This window comes from Ranitomeya variabilis, chromosome 7, assembly GCF_051348905.1.
Source record: "Ranitomeya variabilis isolate aRanVar5 chromosome 7, aRanVar5.hap1, whole genome shotgun sequence".
In the NCBI taxonomy this organism is placed as follows: Eukaryota; Metazoa; Chordata; class Amphibia; order Anura; family Dendrobatidae; genus Ranitomeya; species Ranitomeya variabilis.
This window is the reverse complement of record NC_135238.1, coordinates 92,236,717-92,252,810: the sequence shown is the minus strand read 5'-3', so window position 1 is coordinate 92,252,810 and position 16,094 is coordinate 92,236,717. Positions and strand designations below refer to the sequence as shown.

Genomic DNA, 16,094 nt, shown 5'->3' with positions numbered 1-16,094 from the left:
ATTAAACCTGTCTTTACCACAGTCCTAACATAGTGCAGTTGAGAGAAAAAAATCTCTGCTGTCGAAGTGCTTAAAAAGGAATTAGATGATATAATTTTCTTTAGAGAATAAAGGATGCATCAAGCATTAAAAGATAAAACCAGTGGAATTACACTTCTGACTCTGCAAAGTTTGATAGCAGCTTTCTTAAAAAGGAAGATAAACTTTCAAGCTTGAAGTATCTACCGCTTGGGCTAGAAAAGAAATCAAAACAATACAATGTGTAACAAGCAGATTAAACCGACGAGGATGGGATTCGAACCCATGCATGCAGAGCACAATGGATTAGCAGTCCATCGCCTTAACCACTCGGCCACCTCGTCTACATGCCGCTCATGCGCTAAGGAGATAAGATGTAATGATTATTTTTACCAGTCAGTGTGCTTTCTCTGAAGATTTTATGTCAGCTTTTGTCAGAGTGGCCTTATATTATCTCCTACAGTGTCTATTTTTTAAAGTTAGATTGGGGCAAACTCTGTAGGAAATAAACCAGTGCTCAGGGTTTTAATACCAACTTTTCAATCATTCCTAATTTTTCCTCCTTTGGCCCTGCCGTGGAATTCCTTCAATCCGCCTATTTTGTGTCATAACTTGGAAGAAAAATAAGTCCCAAATTAAAGCTGGACTTCATGACTGAGAATTACATCCTGTTCCTCGTTTCTGTGTGCATGGAATGAAACTCAACTCAATGTTGTCTTGCTAAGTTAACCACTTGAAAGTTTTGATTGGTGCTGACATCTTCCCTAGATTTCATAGGCTTTCCAGCTTGTGGTGCTGTGGCTTAGTTGGTTAAAGCGCCTGTCTAGTAAACAGGAGATCCTGAGTTCGAATCTCAGCAGTGCCTTGTTTTCATCATCTGAAAAACAAACTTCCTATCTTAAAAATGGGAATTTCACTTGCGTAAAACCTCAAATTTACCTTGGCTGCGTCTCTACTGATAGTGCAATTGTGAGATTAAGAATTTCTTCTGTATAGGGGCCAAAAAGGAAGGAAGATGGCATCAAACATAAAACCAGTGGATTTTGTCTTTAGCTTAGTTGGTCAAAGCGCCTGTTTAGTAAACAGAAAATCTTGATTTCGAATGTCAGCAGTGCTTTTCTTTCTTCACCTCAGTTTGGGCCATTTTAGCCAAAAAAAGAGGACTTTTGTTCTTGTATGACATTAAACCTGTCTTTACCACAGTCCTAACATAGTGCAGTTGAGAGAAAAAAATCTCTGCTGTCGAAGTGCTTAAAAAGGAATTAGATGATATAATTTTCTTTAGAGAATAAAGGATGCATCAAGCATTAAAAGATAAAACCAGTGGAATTACACTTCTGACTCTGCAAAGTTTGATAGCAGCTTTCTTAAAAAGGAAGATAAACTTTCAAGCTTGAAGTATCTACCGCTTGGGCTAGAAAAGAAATCAAAACAATACAACGTGTAACAAGCAGATTAAACCAACGAGGATGGGATTCGAACCCATGCATGCAGAGCACAATGGATTAGCAGTCCATCGCCTTAACCACTCGGCCACCTCGTCTACATGCCGCTCATGCGCTAAGGAGATAAGATGTAATGATTATTTTTACCAGTCAGTGTGCTTTCTCTGAAGATTTTATGTCAGCTTTTGTCAGAGTGGCCTTATATTATCTCCTACAGTGTCTATTTTTTAAAGTTAGATTGGGGCAAACTCTGTAGGAAATAAACCAGTGCTCAGGGTTTTAATACCAACTTTTCAATCATTCCTAATTTTTCCTCCTTTGGCCCTGCCGTGGAATTCCTTCAATCCGCCTATTTTGTGTCATAACTTGGAAGAAAAATAAGTCCCAAATTAAAGCTGGACTTCATGACTGAGAATTACATCCTGTTCCTCGTTTCTGTGTGCATGGAATGAAACTCAACTCAATGTTGTCTTGCTAAGTTAACCACTTGAAAGTTTTGATTGGTGCTGACATCTTCCCTAGATTTCATAGGCTTTCCAGCTTGTGGTGCTGTGGCTTAGTTGGTTAAAGCGCCTGTCTAGTAAACAGGAGATCCTGAGTTCGAATCTCAGCAGTGCCTTGTTTTCATCATCTGAAAAACAAACTTCCTATCTTAAAAATGGGAATTTCACTTGCGTAAAACCTCAAATTTACCTTGGCTGCGTCTCTACTGATAGTGCAATTGTGAGATTAAGAATTTCTTCTGTATAGGGGCCAAAAAGGAAGGAAGATGGCATCAAGCATAACAACATAAAACCAGTGGATTTTGTCCTTTAGCTTAGTTGGTCAAAGCGCCTGTTTAGTAAACAGAAAATCTTGATTTCGAATGTCAGCAGTGCTTTTCTTTCTTCACCTCAGTTTGGGCCATTTTAGCCAAAGAAAGAGGACTTTTGTTCTTGTATGACATTAAACCTGTCTTTACCACAGTCCTAACATAGTGCAGTTGAGAGAAAAAAATCTCTGCTGTCGAAGTGCTTAAAAAGGAATTAGATGATATAATTTTCTTTAGAGAATAAAGGATGCATCAAGCATTAAAAGATAAAACCAGTGGAATTACACTTCTGACTCTGCAAAGTTTGATAGCAGCTTTCTTAAAAAGGAAGATAAACTTTCAAGCTTGAAGTATCTACCGCTTGGGCTAGAAAATAAATCAAAACAATACAACGTGTAACAAGCAGATTAAACCGACGAGGATGGGATTCGAACCCATGCATGCAGAGCACAATGGATTAGCAGTCCATCGCCTTAACCACTCGGCCACCTCGTCTACATGGCACTCATGCGCTAAGGAGATAAGATGTAATGATTATTTTTACCAGTCAGTGTGCTTTCTCTGAAGATTTTATGTCAGCTTTTGTCAGAGTGGCCTTATATTATCTCCTACATTGTCTATTTTTTAAAGTTAGAATGGGGCAAACTCTGTAAGAAATAAACCAGTGCTCAGGGTTTTAATACCAACTTTTCAATCATTCCTAATTTTTCCTCCTTTGGCCCTGCCGTGGAATTCCTTCAATCCGCCTATTTTGTGTCATAACTTGGAAGAAAAATAAGTCCCAAATTAAAGCTGGACTTCATGACTGAGAATTACATCCTGTTCCTCGTTTCTGTGTGCATGGAATGAAACTCAACTCAATGTTGTCTTGCTAAGTTAACCACTTGAAAGTTTTGATTGGTGCTGACATCTTCCCTAGATTTCATAGGCTTTCCAGCTTGTGGTGCTGTGGCTTAGTTGGTTAAAGCGCCTGTCTAGTAAACAGGAGATCCTGAGTTCGAATCTCAGCAGTGCCTTGTTTTCATCATCTGAAAAAACAAACTTCCTATCTTAAAAATGGGAATTTCACTTGCGTAAAACCTCAAATTTACCTTGGCTGCGTCTCTACTGATAGTGCAATTGTGAGATTAAGAATTTCTTCTGTATAGGGGCCAAAAAGGAAGGAAGATGGCATCAAACATAAAACCAGTGGATTTTGTCTTTAGCTTAGTTGGTCAAAGCGCCTGTTTAGTAAACAGAAAATCTTGATTTCGAATGTCAGCAGTGCTTTTCTTTCTTCACCTCAGTTTGGGCCATTTTAGCCAAAAAAAGAGGACTTTTGTTCTTGTATGACATTAAACCTGTCTTTACCACAGTCCTAACATAGTGCAGTTGAGAGAAAAAAATCTCTGCTGTCGAAGTGCTTAAAAAGGAATTAGATGATATAATTTTCTTTAGAGAATAAAGGATGCATCAAGCATTAAAAGATAAAACCAGTGGAATTACACTTCTGACTCTGCAAAGTTTGATAGCAGCTTTCTTAAAAAGGAAGATAAACTTTCAAGCTTGAAGTATCTACCGCTTGGGCTAGAAAAGAAATCAAAACAATACAACGTGTAACAAGCAGATTAAACCAACGAGGATGGGATTCGAACCCATGCATGCAGAGCACAATGGATTAGCAGTCCATCGCCTTAACCACTCGGCCACCTCGTCTACATGCCGCTCATGCGCTAAGGAGATAAGATGTAATGATTATTTTTACCAGTCAGTGTGCTTTCTCTGAAGATTTTATGTCAGCTTTTGTCAGAGTGGCCTTATATTATCTCCTACAGTGTCTATTTTTTAAAGTTAGATTGGGGCAAACTCTGTAGGAAATAAACCAGTGCTCAGGGTTTTAATACCAACTTTTCAATCATTCCTAATTTTTCCTCCTTTGGCCCTGCCGTGGAATTCCTTCAATCCGCCTATTTTGTGTCATAACTTGGAAGAAAAATAAGTCCCAAATTAAAGCTGGACTTCATGACTGAGAATTACATCCTGTTCCTCGTTTCTGTGTGCATGGAATGAAACTCAACTCAATGTTGTCTTGCTAAGTTAACCACTTGAAAGTTTTGATTGGTGCTGACATCTTCCCTAGATTTCATAGGCTTTCCAGCTTGTGGTGCTGTGGCTTAGTTGGTTAAAGCGCCTGTCTAGTAAACAGGAGATCCTGAGTTCGAATCTCAGCAGTGCCTTGTTTTCATCATCTGAAAAACAAACTTCCTATCTTAAAAATGGGAATTTCACTTGCGTAAAACCTCAAATTTACCTTGGCTGCGTCTCTACTGATAGTGCAATTGTGAGATTAAGAATTTCTTCTGTATAGGGGCCAAAAAGGAAGGAAGATGGCATCAAACATAAAACCAGTGGATTTTGTCTTTAGCTTAGTTGGTCAAAGCGCCTGTTTAGTAAACAGAAAATCTTGATTTCGAATGTCAGCAGTGCTTTTCTTTCTTCACCTCAGTTTGGGCCATTTTAGCCAAAAAAAGAGGACTTTTGTTCTTGTATGACATTAAACCTGTCTTTACCACAGTCCTAACATAGTGCAGTTGAGAGAAAAAAATCTCTGCTGTCGAAGTGCTTAAAAAGGAATTAGATGATATAATTTTCTTTAGAGAATAAAGGATGCATCAAGCATTAAAAGATAAAACCAGTGGAATTACACTTCTGACTCTGCAAAGTTTGATAGCAGCTTTCTTAAAAAGGAAGATAAACTTTCAAGCTTGAAGTATCTACCGCTTGGGCTAGAAAAGAAATCAAAACAATACAACGTGTAACAAGCAGATTAAACCGACGAGGATGGGATTCGAACCCATGCATGCAGAGCACAATGGATTAGCAGTCCATCGCCTTAACCACTCGGCCACCTCGTCTACATGCCGCTCATGCGCTAAGGAGATAAGATGTAATGATTATTTTTACCAGTCAGTGTGCTTTCTCTGAAGATTTTATGTCAGCTTTTGTCAGAGTGGCCTTATATTATCTCCTACAGTGTCTATTTTTTAAAGTTAGATTGGGGCAAACTCTGTAGGAAATAAACCAGTGCTCAGGGTTTTAATACCAACTTTTCAATCATTCCTAATTTTTCCTCCTTTGGCCCTGCCGTGGAATTCCTTCAATCCGCCTATTTTGTGTCATAACTTGGAAGAAAAATAAGTCCCAAATTAAAGCTGGACTTCATGACTGAGAATTACATCCTGTTCCTCGTTTCTGTGTGCATGGAATGAAACTCAACTCAATGTTGTCTTGCTAAGTTAACCACTTGAAAGTTTTGATTGGTGCTGACATCTTCCCTAGATTTCATAGGCTTTCCAGCTTGTGGTGCTGTGGCTTAGTTGGTTAAAGCGCCTGTCTAGTAAACAGGAGATCCTGAGTTCGAATCTCAGCAGTGCCTTGTTTTCATCATCTGAAAAACAAACTTCCTATCTTAAAAATGGGAATTTCACTTGCGTAAAACCTCAAATTTACCTTGGCTGCGTCTCTACTGATAGTGCAATTGTGAGATTAAGAATTTCTTCTGTATAGGGGCCAAAAAGGAAGGAAGATGGCATCAAACATAAAACCAGTGGATTTTGTCTTTAGCTTAGTTGGTCAAAGCGCCTGTTTAGTAAACAGAAAATCTTGATTTCGAATGTCAGCAGTGCTTTTCTTTCTTCACCTCAGTTTGGGCCATTTTAGCCAAAAAAAGAGGACTTTTGTTCTTGTATGACATTAAACCTGTCTTTACCACAGTCCTAACATAGTGCAGTTGAGAGAAAAAAATCTCTGCTGTCGAAGTGCTTAAAAAGGAATTAGATGATATAATTTTCTTTAGAGAATAAAGGATGCATCAAGCATTAAAAGATAAAACCAGTGGAATTACACTTCTGACTCTGCAAAGTTTGATAGCAGCTTTCTTAAAAAGGAAGATAAACTTTCAAGCTTGAAGTATCTACCGCTTGGGCTAGAAAAGAAATCAAAACAATACAACGTGTAACAAGCAGATTAAACCAACGAGGATGGGATTCGAACCCATGCATGCAGAGCACAATGGATTAGCAGTCCATCGCCTTAACCACTCGGCCACCTCGTCTACATGCCGCTCATGCGCTAAGGAGATAAGATGTAATGATTATTTTTACCAGTCAGTGTGCTTTCTCTGAAGATTTTATGTCAGCTTTTGTCAGAGTGGCCTTATATTATCTCCTACAGTGTCTATTTTTTAAAGTTAGATTGGGGCAAACTCTGTAGGAAATAAACCAGTGCTCAGGGTTTTAATACCAACTTTTCAATCATTCCTAATTTTTCCTCCTTTGGCCCTGCCGTGGAATTCCTTCAATCCGCCTATTTTGTGTCATAACTTGGAAGAAAAATAAGTCCCAAATTAAAGCTGGACTTCATGACTGAGAATTACATCCTGTTCCTCGTTTCTGTGTGCATGGAATGAAACTCAACTCAATGTTGTCTTGCTAAGTTAACCACTTGAAAGTTTTGATTGGTGCTGACATCTTCCCTAGATTTCATAGGCTTTCCAGCTTGTGGTGCTGTGGCTTAGTTGGTTAAAGCGCCTGTCTAGTAAACAGGAGATCCTGAGTTCGAATCTCAGCAGTGCCTTGTTTTCATCATCTGAAAAACAAACTTCCTATCTTAAAAATGGGAATTTCACTTGCGTAAAACCTCAAATTTACCTTGGCTGCGTCTCTACTGATAGTGCAATTGTGAGATTAAGAATTTCTTCTGTATAGGGGCCAAAAAGGAAGGAAGATGGCATCAAGCATAACAACATAAAACCAGTGGATTTTGTCCTTTAGCTTAGTTGGTCAAAGCGCCTGTTTAGTAAACAGAAAATCTTGATTTCGAATGTCAGCAGTGCTTTTCTTTCTTCACCTCAGTTTGGGCCATTTTAGCCAAAGAAAGAGGACTTTTGTTCTTGTATGACATTAAACCTGTCTTTACCACAGTCCTAACATAGTGCAGTTGAGAGAAAAAAATCTCTGCTGTCGAAGTGCTTAAAAAGGAATTAGATGATATAATTTTCTTTAGAGAATAAAGGATGCATCAAGCATTAAAAGATAAAACCAGTGGAATTACACTTCTGACTCTGCAAAGTTTGATAGCAGCTTTCTTAAAAAGGAAGATAAACTTTCAAGCTTGAAGTATCTACCGCTTGGGCTAGAAAATAAATCAAAACAATACAACGTGTAACAAGCAGATTAAACCGACGAGGATGGGATTCGAACCCATGCATGCAGAGCACAATGGATTAGCAGTCCATCGCCTTAACCACTCGGCCACCTCGTCTACATGGCACTCATGCGCTAAGGAGATAAGATGTAATGATTATTTTTACCAGTCAGTGTGCTTTCTCTGAAGATTTTATGTCAGCTTTTGTCAGAGTGGCCTTATATTATCTCCTACAGTGTCTATTTTTTAAAGTTAGATTGGGGCAAACTCTGTAGGAAATAAACCAGTGCTCAGGGTTTTAATACCAACTTTTCAATCATTCCTAATTTTTCCTCCATTGGCCCTGCCGTGGAATTCCTTCAATCCGCCTATTTTGTGTCATAACTTGGAAGAAAAATAAGTCCCAAATTAAAGCTGGACTTCATGACTGAGAATTACATCCTGTTCCTCGTTTCTGTGTGCATGGAATGAAACTCAACTCAATGTTGTCTTGCTAAGTTAACCACTTGAAAGTTTTGATTGGTGCTGACATCTTCCCTAGATTTCATAGGCTTTCCAGCTTGTGGTGCTGTGGCTTAGTTGGTTAAAGCGCCTGTCTAGTAAACAGGAGATCCTGAGTTCGAATCTCAGCAGTGCCTTGTTTTCATCATCTGAAAAACAAACTTCCTATCTTAAAAATGGGAATTTCACTTGCGTAAAACCTCAAATTTACCTTGGCTGCGTCTCTACTGATAGTGCAATTGTGAGATTAAGAATTTCTTCTGTATAGGGGCCAAAAAGGAAGGAAGATGGCATCAAGCATAACAACATAAAACCAGTGGATTTTGTCCTTTAGCTTAGTTGGTCAAAGCGCCTGTTTAGTAAACAGAAAATCTTGATTTCGAATGTCAGCAGTGCTTTTCTTTCTTCACCTCAGTTTGGGCTATTTTAGCCAAAGAAAGAGGACTTTTGTTCTTGTATGACATTAAACCTGTCTTTACCACAGTCCTAACATAGTGCAGTTGAGAGAAAAAAATCTCTGCTGTCGAAGTGCTTAAAAAGGAATTAGATGATATAATTTTCTTTAGAGAATAAAGGATGCATCAAGCATTAAAAGATAAAACCAGTGGAATTACACTTCTGACTCTGCAAAGTTTGATAGCAGCTTTCTTAAAAAGGAAGATAAACTTTCAAGCTTGAAGTATCTACCGCTTGGGCTAGAAAAGAAATCAAAACAATACAACGTGTAACAAGCAGATTAAACCGACGAGGATGGGATTCGAACCCATGCATGCAGAGCACAATGGATTAGCAGTCCATCGCCTTAACCACTCGGCCACCTCGTCTACATGGCGCTCATGCGCTAAGGAGATAAGATGTAATGATTATTTTTACCAGTCAGTGTGCTTTCTCTGAAGATTTTATGTCAGCTTTTGTCAGAGTGGCCTTATATTATCTCCCACAGTGTCTATTTTTTAAAGTTAGATTGGGGCAAACTCTGTAGGAAATAAACCAGTGCTCAGGGTTTTAATACCAACTTTTCAATCATTCCTAATTTTTCCTCCATTGGCCCTGCCGTGGAATTCCTTCAATCCGCCTATTTTGTGTCATAACTTGGAAGAAAAATAAGTCCCAAATTAAAGCTGGACTTCATGACTGAGAATTACATCCTGTTCCTCGTTTCTGTGTGCATGGAATGAAACTCAACTCAATGTTGTCTTGCTAAGTTAACCACTTGAAAGTTTTGATTGGTGCTGACATCTTCCCTAGATTTCATAGGCTTTCCAGCTTGTGGTGCTGTGGCTTAGTTGGTTAAAGCGCCTGTCTAGTAAACAGGAGATCCTGAGTTCGAATCTCAGCAGTGCCTTGTTTTCATCATCTGAAAAACAAACTTCCTATCTCAAAAATGGGAATTTCACTTGCGTAAAACCTCAAATTTACCTTGGCTGCGTCTCTACTGATAGTGCAATTGTGAGATTAAGAATTTCTTCTGTATAGGGGCCAAAAAGGAAGGAAGATGGCATCAAACATAAAACCAGTGGATTTTGTCTTTAGCTTAGTTGGTCAAAGCGCCTGTTTAGTAAACAGAAAATCTTGATTTCGAATGTCAGCAGTGCTTTTCTTTCTTCACCTCAGTTTGGGCCATTTTAGCCAAAAAAAGAGGACTTTTGTTCTTGTATGACATTAAACCTGTCTTTACCACAGTCCTAACATAGTGCAGTTGAGAGAAAAAAATCTCTGCTGTCGAAGTGCTTAAAAAGGAATTAGATGATATAATTTTCTTTAGAGAATAAAGGATGCATCAAGCATTAAAAGATAAAACCAGTGGAATTACACTTCTGACTCTGCAAAGTTTGATAGCAGCTTTCTTAAAAAGGAAGATAAACTTTCAAGCTTGAAGTATCTACCGCTTGGGCTAGAAAAGAAATCAAAACAATACAATGTGTAACAAGCAGATTAAACCGACGAGGATGGGATTCGAACCCATGCATGCAGAGCACAATGGATTAGCAGTCCATCGCCTTAACCACTCGGCCACCTCGTCTACATGCCGCTCATGCGCTAAGGAGATAAGATGTAATGATTATTTTTACCAGTCAGTGTGCTTTCTCTGAAGATTTTATGTCAGCTTTTGTCAGAGTGGCCTTATATTATCTCCTACATTGTCTATTTTTTAAAGTTAGAATGGGGCAAACTCTGTAAGAAATAAACCAGTGCTCAGGGTTTTAATACCAACTTTTCAATCATTCCTAATTTTTCCTCCTTTGGCCCTGCCGTGGAATTCCTTCAATCCGCCTATTTTGTGTCATAACTTGGAAGAAAAATAAGTCCCAAATTAAAGCTGGACTTCATGACTGAGAATTACATCCTGTTCCTCGTTTCTGTGTGCATGGAATGAAACTCAACTCAATGTTGTCTTGCTAAGTTAACCACTTGAAAGTTTTGATTGGTGCTGACATCTTCCCTAGATTTCATAGGCTTTCCAGCTTGTGGTGCTGTGGCTTAGTTGGTTAAAGCGCCTGTCTAGTAAACAGGAGATCCTGAGTTCGAATCTCAGCAGTGCCTTGTTTTCATCATCTGAAAAAACAAACTTCCTATCTTAAAAATGGGAATTTCACTTGCGTAAAACCTCAAATTTACCTTGGCTGCGTCTCTACTGATAGTGCAATTGTGAGATTAAGAATTTCTTCTGTATAGGGGCCAAAAAGGAAGGAAGATGGCATCAAGCATAACAACATAAAACCAGTGGATTTTGTCCTTTAGCTTAGTTGGTCAAAGCGCCTGTTTAGTAAACAGAAAATCTTGATTTCGAATGTCAGCAGTGCTTTTCTTTCTTCACCTCAGTTTGGGCTATTTTAGCCAAAGAAAGAGGACTTTTGTTCTTGTATGACATTAAACCTGTCTTTACCACAGTCCTAACATAGTGCAGTTGAGAGAAAAAAATCTCTGCTGTCGAAGTGCTTAAAAAGGAATTAGATGATATAATTTTCTTTAGAGAATAAAGGATGCATCAAGCATTAAAAGATAAAACCAGTGGAATTACACTTCTGACTCTGCAAAGTTTGATAGCAGCTTTCTTAAAAAGGAAGATAAACTTTCAAGCTTGAAGTATCTACCGCTTGGGCTAGAAAAGAAATCAAAACAATACAACGTGTAACAAGCAGATTAAACCGACGAGGATGGGATTCGAACCCATGCATGCAGAGCACAATGGATTAGCAGTCCATCGCCTTAACCACTCGGCCACCTCGTCTACATGGCGCTCATGCGCTAAGGAGATAAGATGTAATGATTATTTTTACCAGTCAGTGTGCTTTCTCTGAAGATTTTATGTCAGCTTTTGTCAGAGTGGCCTTATATTATCTCCCACAGTGTCTATTTTTTAAAGTTAGATTGGGGCAAACTCTGTAGGAAATAAACCAGTGCTCAGGGTTTTAATACCAACTTTTCAATCATTCCTAATTTTTCCTCCATTGGCCCTGCCGTGGAATTCCTTCAATCCGCCTATTTTGTGTCATAACTTGGAAGAAAAATAAGTCCCAAATTAAAGCTGGACTTCATGACTGAGAATTACATCCTGTTCCTCGTTTCTGTGTGCATGGAATGAAACTCAACTCAATGTTGTCTTGCTAAGTTAACCACTTGAAAGTTTTGATTGGTGCTGACATCTTCCCTAGATTTCATAGGCTTTCCAGCTTGTGGTGCTGTGGCTTAGTTGGTTAAAGCGCCTGTCTAGTAAACAGGAGATCCTGAGTTCGAATCTCAGCAGTGCCTTGTTTTCATCATCTGAAAAACAAACTTCCTATCTCAAAAATGGGAATTTCACTTGCGTAAAACCTCAAATTTACCTTGGCTGCGTCTCTACTGATAGTGCAATTGTGAGATTAAGAATTTCTTCTGTATAGGGGCCAAAAAGGAAGGAAGATGGCATCAAACATAAAACCAGTGGATTTTGTCTTTAGCTTAGTTGGTCAAAGCGCCTGTTTAGTAAACAGAAAATCTTGATTTCGAATGTCAGCAGTGCTTTTCTTTCTTCACCTCAGTTTGGGCCATTTTAGCCAAAAAAAGAGGACTTTTGTTCTTGTATGACATTAAACCTGTCTTTACCACAGTCCTAACATAGTGCAGTTGAGAGAAAAAAATCTCTGCTGTCGAAGTGCTTAAAAAGGAATTAGATGATATAATTTTCTTTAGAGAATAAAGGATGCATCAAGCATTAAAAGATAAAACCAGTGGAATTACACTTCTGACTCTGCAAAGTTTGATAGCAGCTTTCTTAAAAAGGAAGATAAACTTTCAAGCTTGAAGTATCTACCGCTTGGGCTAGAAAAGAAATCAAAACAATACAATGTGTAACAAGCAGATTAAACCGACGAGGATGGGATTCGAACCCATGCATGCAGAGCACAATGGATTAGCAGTCCATCGCCTTAACCACTCGGCCACCTCGTCTACATGCCGCTCATGCGCTAAGGAGATAAGATGTAATGATTATTTTTACCAGTCAGTGTGCTTTCTCTGAAGATTTTATGTCAGCTTTTGTCAGAGTGGCCTTATATTATCTCCTACATTGTCTATTTTTTAAAGTTAGAATGGGGCAAACTCTGTAAGAAATAAACCAGTGCTCAGGGTTTTAATACCAACTTTTCAATCATTCCTAATTTTTCCTCCTTTGGCCCTGCCGTGGAATTCCTTCAATCCGCCTATTTTGTGTCATAACTTGGAAGAAAAATAAGTCCCAAATTAAAGCTGGACTTCATGACTGAGAATTACATCCTGTTCCTCGTTTCTGTGTGCATGGAATGAAACTCAACTCAATGTTGTCTTGCTAAGTTAACCACTTGAAAGTTTTGATTGGTGCTGACATCTTCCCTAGATTTCATAGGCTTTCCAGCTTGTGGTGCTGTGGCTTAGTTGGTTAAAGCGCCTGTCTAGTAAACAGGAGATCCTGAGTTCGAATCTCAGCAGTGCCTTGTTTTCATCATCTGAAAAAACAAACTTCCTATCTTAAAAATGGGAATTTCACTTGCGTAAAACCTCAAATTTACCTTGGCTGCGTCTCTACTGATAGTGCAATTGTGAGATTAAGAATTTCTTCTGTATAGGGGCCAAAAAGGAAGGAAGATGGCATCAAACATAAAACCAGTGGATTTTGTCTTTAGCTTAGTTGGTCAAAGCGCCTGTTTAGTAAACAGAAAATCTTGATTTCGAATGTCAGCAGTGCTTTTCTTTCTTCACCTCAGTTTGGGCCATTTTAGCCAAAAAAAGAGGACTTTTGTTCTTGTATGACATTAAACCTGTCTTTACCACAGTCCTAACATAGTGCAGTTGAGAGAAAAAAATCTCTGCTGTCGAAGTGCTTAAAAAGGAATTAGATGATATAATTTTCTTTAGAGAATAAAGGATGCATCAAGCATTAAAAGATAAAACCAGTGGAATTACACTTCTGACTCTGCAAAGTTTGATAGCAGCTTTCTTAAAAAGGAAGATAAACTTTCAAGCTTGAAGTATCTACCGCTTGGGCTAGAAAAGAAATCAAAACAATACAACGTGTAACAAGCAGATTAAACCAACGAGGATGGGATTCGAACCCATGCATGCAGAGCACAATGGATTAGCAGTCCATCGCCTTAACCACTCGGCCACCTCGTCTACATGGCGCTCATGCGCTAAGGAGATAAGATGTAATGATTATTTTTACCAGTCAGTGTGCTTTCTCTGAAGATTTTATGTCAGCTTTTGTCAGAGTGGCCTTATATTATCTCCTACAGTGTCTATTTTTTAAAGTTAGATTGGGGCAAACTCTGTAGGAAATAAACCAGTGCTCAGGGTTTTAATACCAACTTTTCAATCATTCCTAATTTTTCCTCCTTTGGCCCTGCCGTGGAATTCCTTCAATCCGCCTATTTTGTGTCATAACTTGGAAGAAAAATAAGTCCCAAATTAAAGCTGGACTTCATGACTGAGAATTACATCCTGTTCCTCGTTTCTGTGTGCATGGAATGAAACTCAACTCAATGTTGTCTTGCTAAGTTAACCACTTGAAAGTTTTGATTGGTGCTGACATCTTCCCTAGATTTCATAGGCTTTCCAGCTTGTGGTGCTGTGGCTTAGTTGGTTAAAGCGCCTGTCTAGTAAACAGGAGATCCTGAGTTCGAATCTCAGCAGTGCCTTGTTTTCATCATCTGAAAAACAAACTTCCTATCTTAAAAATGGGAATTTCACTTGCGTAAAACCTCAAATTTACCTTGGCTGCGTCTCTACTGATAGTGCAATTGTGAGATTAAGAATTTCTTCTGTATAGGGGCCAAAAAGGAAGGAAGATGGCATCAAACATAAAACCAGTGGATTTTGTCTTTAGCTTAGTTGGTCAAAGCGCCTGTTTAGTAAACAGAAAATCTTGATTTCGAATGTCAGCAGTGCTTTTCTTTCTTCACCTCAGTTTGGGCCATTTTAGCCAAAAAAAGAGGACTTTTGTTCTTGTATGACATTAAACCTGTCTTTACCACAGTCCTAACATAGTGCAGTTGAGAGAAAAAAATCTCTGCTGTCGAAGTGCTTAAAAAGGAATTAGATGATATAATTTTCTTTAGAGAATAAAGGATGCATCAAGCATTAAAAGATAAAACCAGTGGAATTACACTTCTGACTCTGCAAAGTTTGATAGCAGCTTTCTTAAAAAGGAAGATAAACTTTCAAGCTTGAAGTATCTACCGCTTGGGCTAGAAAAGAAATCAAAACAATACAACGTGTAACAAGCAGATTAAACCGACGAGGATGGGATTCGAACCCATGCATGCAGAGCACAATGGATTAGCAGTCCATCGCCTTAACCACTCGGCCACCTCGTCTACATGCCGCTCATGCGCTAAGGAGATAAGATGTAATGATTATTTTTACCAGTCAGTGTGCTTTCTCTGAAGATTTTATGTCAGCTTTTGTCAGAGTGGCCTTATATTATCTCCTACAGTGTCTATTTTTTAAAGTTAGATTGGGGCAAACTCTGTAGGAAATAAACCAGTGCTCAGGGTTTTAATACCAACTTTTCAATCATTCCTAATTTTTCCTCCTTTGGCCCTGCCGTGGAATTCCTTCAATCCGCCTATTTTGTGTCATAACTTGGAAGAAAAATAAGTCCCAAATTAAAGCTGGACTTCATGACTGAGAATTACATCCTGTTCCTCGTTTCTGTGTGCATGGAATGAAACTCAACTCAATGTTGTCTTGCTAAGTTAACCACTTGAAAGTTTTGATTGGTGCTGACATCTTCCCTAGATTTCATAGGCTTTCCAGCTTGTGGTGCTGTGGCTTAGTTGGTTAAAGCGCCTGTCTAGTAAACAGGAGATCCTGAGTTCGAATCTCAGCAGTGCCTTGTTTTCATCATCTGAAAAACAAACTTCCTATCTTAAAAATGGGAATTTCACTTGCGTAAAACCTCAAATTTACCTTGGCTGCGTCTCTACTGATAGTGCAATTGTGAGATTAAGAATTTCTTCTGTATAGGGGCCAAAAAGGAAGGAAGATGGCATCAAACATAAAACCAGTGGATTTTGTCTTTAGCTTAGTTGGTCAAAGCGCCTGTTTAGTAAACAGAAAATCTTGATTTCGAATGTCAGCAGTGCTTTTCTTTCTTCACCTCAGTTTGGGCCATTTTAGCCAAAAAAAGAGGACTTTTGTTCTTGTATGACATTAAACCTGTCTTTACCACAGTCCTAACATAGTGCAGTTGAGAGAAAAAAATCTCTGCTGTCGAAGTGCTTAAAAAGGAATTAGATGATATAATTTTCTTTAGAGAATAAAGGATGCATCAAGCATTAAAAGATAAAACCAGTGGAATTACACTTCTGACTCTGCAAAGTTTGATAGCAGCTTTCTTAAAAAGGAAGATAAACTTTCAAGCTTGAAGTATCTACCGCTTGGGCTAGAAAAGAAATCAAAACAATACAATGTGTAACAAGCAGATTAAACCGACGAGGATGGGATTCGAACCCATGCATGCAGAGCACAATGGATTAGCAGTCCATCGCCTTAACCACTCGGCCACCTCGTCTACATGCCGCTCATGCGCTAAGGAGATAAGATGTAATGATTATTTTTACCAGTCAGTGTGCTTTCTCTGAAGATTTTATGTCAGCTTTTGTCAGAGTGGCCTTATA

The 16,094-nt window shown here is 38.7% G+C and overlaps 27 non-coding genes across 27 annotated transcripts; 13 read left to right on the top strand and 14 right to left on the bottom strand.

Annotated features, from left to right (window-relative positions):
* Positions 1-280: 280 nt before the first annotated feature.
* TRNAS-GCU (transfer RNA serine (anticodon GCU)) lies at positions 281-362 on the bottom strand. Its single transcript has one exon. It is a non-coding gene; the product is annotated as a tRNA-Ser (tRNA).
* A 447-nt stretch (positions 363-809) lies between these two features.
* Positions 810-883, top strand: TRNAT-AGU (transfer RNA threonine (anticodon AGU)). Its single transcript has one exon. It is a non-coding gene; the product is annotated as a tRNA-Thr (tRNA).
* Positions 884-1,479: 596 nt separating this feature from the next.
* TRNAS-GCU (transfer RNA serine (anticodon GCU)) lies at positions 1,480-1,561 on the bottom strand. The gene has a single exon. It is a non-coding gene; the product is annotated as a tRNA-Ser (tRNA).
* A 447-nt stretch (positions 1,562-2,008) lies between these two features.
* TRNAT-AGU (transfer RNA threonine (anticodon AGU)) lies at positions 2,009-2,082 on the top strand. The gene has a single exon. It is a non-coding gene; the product is annotated as a tRNA-Thr (tRNA).
* A 605-nt stretch (positions 2,083-2,687) lies between these two features.
* On the bottom strand, positions 2,688-2,769 carry TRNAS-GCU (transfer RNA serine (anticodon GCU)). The gene has a single exon. It is a non-coding gene; the product is annotated as a tRNA-Ser (tRNA).
* Positions 2,770-3,216: 447 nt separating this feature from the next.
* TRNAT-AGU (transfer RNA threonine (anticodon AGU)) lies at positions 3,217-3,290 on the top strand. The gene has a single exon. It is a non-coding gene; the product is annotated as a tRNA-Thr (tRNA).
* Positions 3,291-3,887: 597 nt separating this feature from the next.
* On the bottom strand, positions 3,888-3,969 carry TRNAS-GCU (transfer RNA serine (anticodon GCU)). Its single transcript has one exon. It is a non-coding gene; the product is annotated as a tRNA-Ser (tRNA).
* A 447-nt stretch (positions 3,970-4,416) lies between these two features.
* TRNAT-AGU (transfer RNA threonine (anticodon AGU)) lies at positions 4,417-4,490 on the top strand. The gene has a single exon. It is a non-coding gene; the product is annotated as a tRNA-Thr (tRNA).
* A 596-nt stretch (positions 4,491-5,086) lies between these two features.
* On the bottom strand, positions 5,087-5,168 carry TRNAS-GCU (transfer RNA serine (anticodon GCU)). The gene has a single exon. It is a non-coding gene; the product is annotated as a tRNA-Ser (tRNA).
* A 447-nt stretch (positions 5,169-5,615) lies between these two features.
* Positions 5,616-5,689, top strand: TRNAT-AGU (transfer RNA threonine (anticodon AGU)). Its single transcript has one exon. It is a non-coding gene; the product is annotated as a tRNA-Thr (tRNA).
* Positions 5,690-6,285: 596 nt separating this feature from the next.
* Positions 6,286-6,367, bottom strand: TRNAS-GCU (transfer RNA serine (anticodon GCU)). Its single transcript has one exon. It is a non-coding gene; the product is annotated as a tRNA-Ser (tRNA).
* Positions 6,368-6,814: 447 nt separating this feature from the next.
* TRNAT-AGU (transfer RNA threonine (anticodon AGU)) lies at positions 6,815-6,888 on the top strand. Its single transcript has one exon. It is a non-coding gene; the product is annotated as a tRNA-Thr (tRNA).
* A 605-nt stretch (positions 6,889-7,493) lies between these two features.
* TRNAS-GCU (transfer RNA serine (anticodon GCU)) lies at positions 7,494-7,575 on the bottom strand. The gene has a single exon. It is a non-coding gene; the product is annotated as a tRNA-Ser (tRNA).
* Positions 7,576-8,022: 447 nt separating this feature from the next.
* TRNAT-AGU (transfer RNA threonine (anticodon AGU)) lies at positions 8,023-8,096 on the top strand. The gene has a single exon. It is a non-coding gene; the product is annotated as a tRNA-Thr (tRNA).
* A 605-nt stretch (positions 8,097-8,701) lies between these two features.
* TRNAS-GCU (transfer RNA serine (anticodon GCU)) lies at positions 8,702-8,783 on the bottom strand. Its single transcript has one exon. It is a non-coding gene; the product is annotated as a tRNA-Ser (tRNA).
* A 447-nt stretch (positions 8,784-9,230) lies between these two features.
* On the top strand, positions 9,231-9,304 carry TRNAT-AGU (transfer RNA threonine (anticodon AGU)). Its single transcript has one exon. It is a non-coding gene; the product is annotated as a tRNA-Thr (tRNA).
* A 596-nt stretch (positions 9,305-9,900) lies between these two features.
* Positions 9,901-9,982, bottom strand: TRNAS-GCU (transfer RNA serine (anticodon GCU)). Its single transcript has one exon. It is a non-coding gene; the product is annotated as a tRNA-Ser (tRNA).
* A 447-nt stretch (positions 9,983-10,429) lies between these two features.
* On the top strand, positions 10,430-10,503 carry TRNAT-AGU (transfer RNA threonine (anticodon AGU)). Its single transcript has one exon. It is a non-coding gene; the product is annotated as a tRNA-Thr (tRNA).
* A 606-nt stretch (positions 10,504-11,109) lies between these two features.
* Positions 11,110-11,191, bottom strand: TRNAS-GCU (transfer RNA serine (anticodon GCU)). Its single transcript has one exon. It is a non-coding gene; the product is annotated as a tRNA-Ser (tRNA).
* A 447-nt stretch (positions 11,192-11,638) lies between these two features.
* TRNAT-AGU (transfer RNA threonine (anticodon AGU)) lies at positions 11,639-11,712 on the top strand. The gene has a single exon. It is a non-coding gene; the product is annotated as a tRNA-Thr (tRNA).
* Positions 11,713-12,308: 596 nt separating this feature from the next.
* On the bottom strand, positions 12,309-12,390 carry TRNAS-GCU (transfer RNA serine (anticodon GCU)). The gene has a single exon. It is a non-coding gene; the product is annotated as a tRNA-Ser (tRNA).
* Positions 12,391-12,837: 447 nt separating this feature from the next.
* TRNAT-AGU (transfer RNA threonine (anticodon AGU)) lies at positions 12,838-12,911 on the top strand. Its single transcript has one exon. It is a non-coding gene; the product is annotated as a tRNA-Thr (tRNA).
* A 597-nt stretch (positions 12,912-13,508) lies between these two features.
* TRNAS-GCU (transfer RNA serine (anticodon GCU)) lies at positions 13,509-13,590 on the bottom strand. The gene has a single exon. It is a non-coding gene; the product is annotated as a tRNA-Ser (tRNA).
* A 447-nt stretch (positions 13,591-14,037) lies between these two features.
* On the top strand, positions 14,038-14,111 carry TRNAT-AGU (transfer RNA threonine (anticodon AGU)). The gene has a single exon. It is a non-coding gene; the product is annotated as a tRNA-Thr (tRNA).
* Positions 14,112-14,707: 596 nt separating this feature from the next.
* Positions 14,708-14,789, bottom strand: TRNAS-GCU (transfer RNA serine (anticodon GCU)). The gene has a single exon. It is a non-coding gene; the product is annotated as a tRNA-Ser (tRNA).
* A 447-nt stretch (positions 14,790-15,236) lies between these two features.
* TRNAT-AGU (transfer RNA threonine (anticodon AGU)) lies at positions 15,237-15,310 on the top strand. The gene has a single exon. It is a non-coding gene; the product is annotated as a tRNA-Thr (tRNA).
* Positions 15,311-15,906: 596 nt separating this feature from the next.
* TRNAS-GCU (transfer RNA serine (anticodon GCU)) lies at positions 15,907-15,988 on the bottom strand. The gene has a single exon. It is a non-coding gene; the product is annotated as a tRNA-Ser (tRNA).
* Positions 15,989-16,094: the final 106 nt, after the last annotated feature.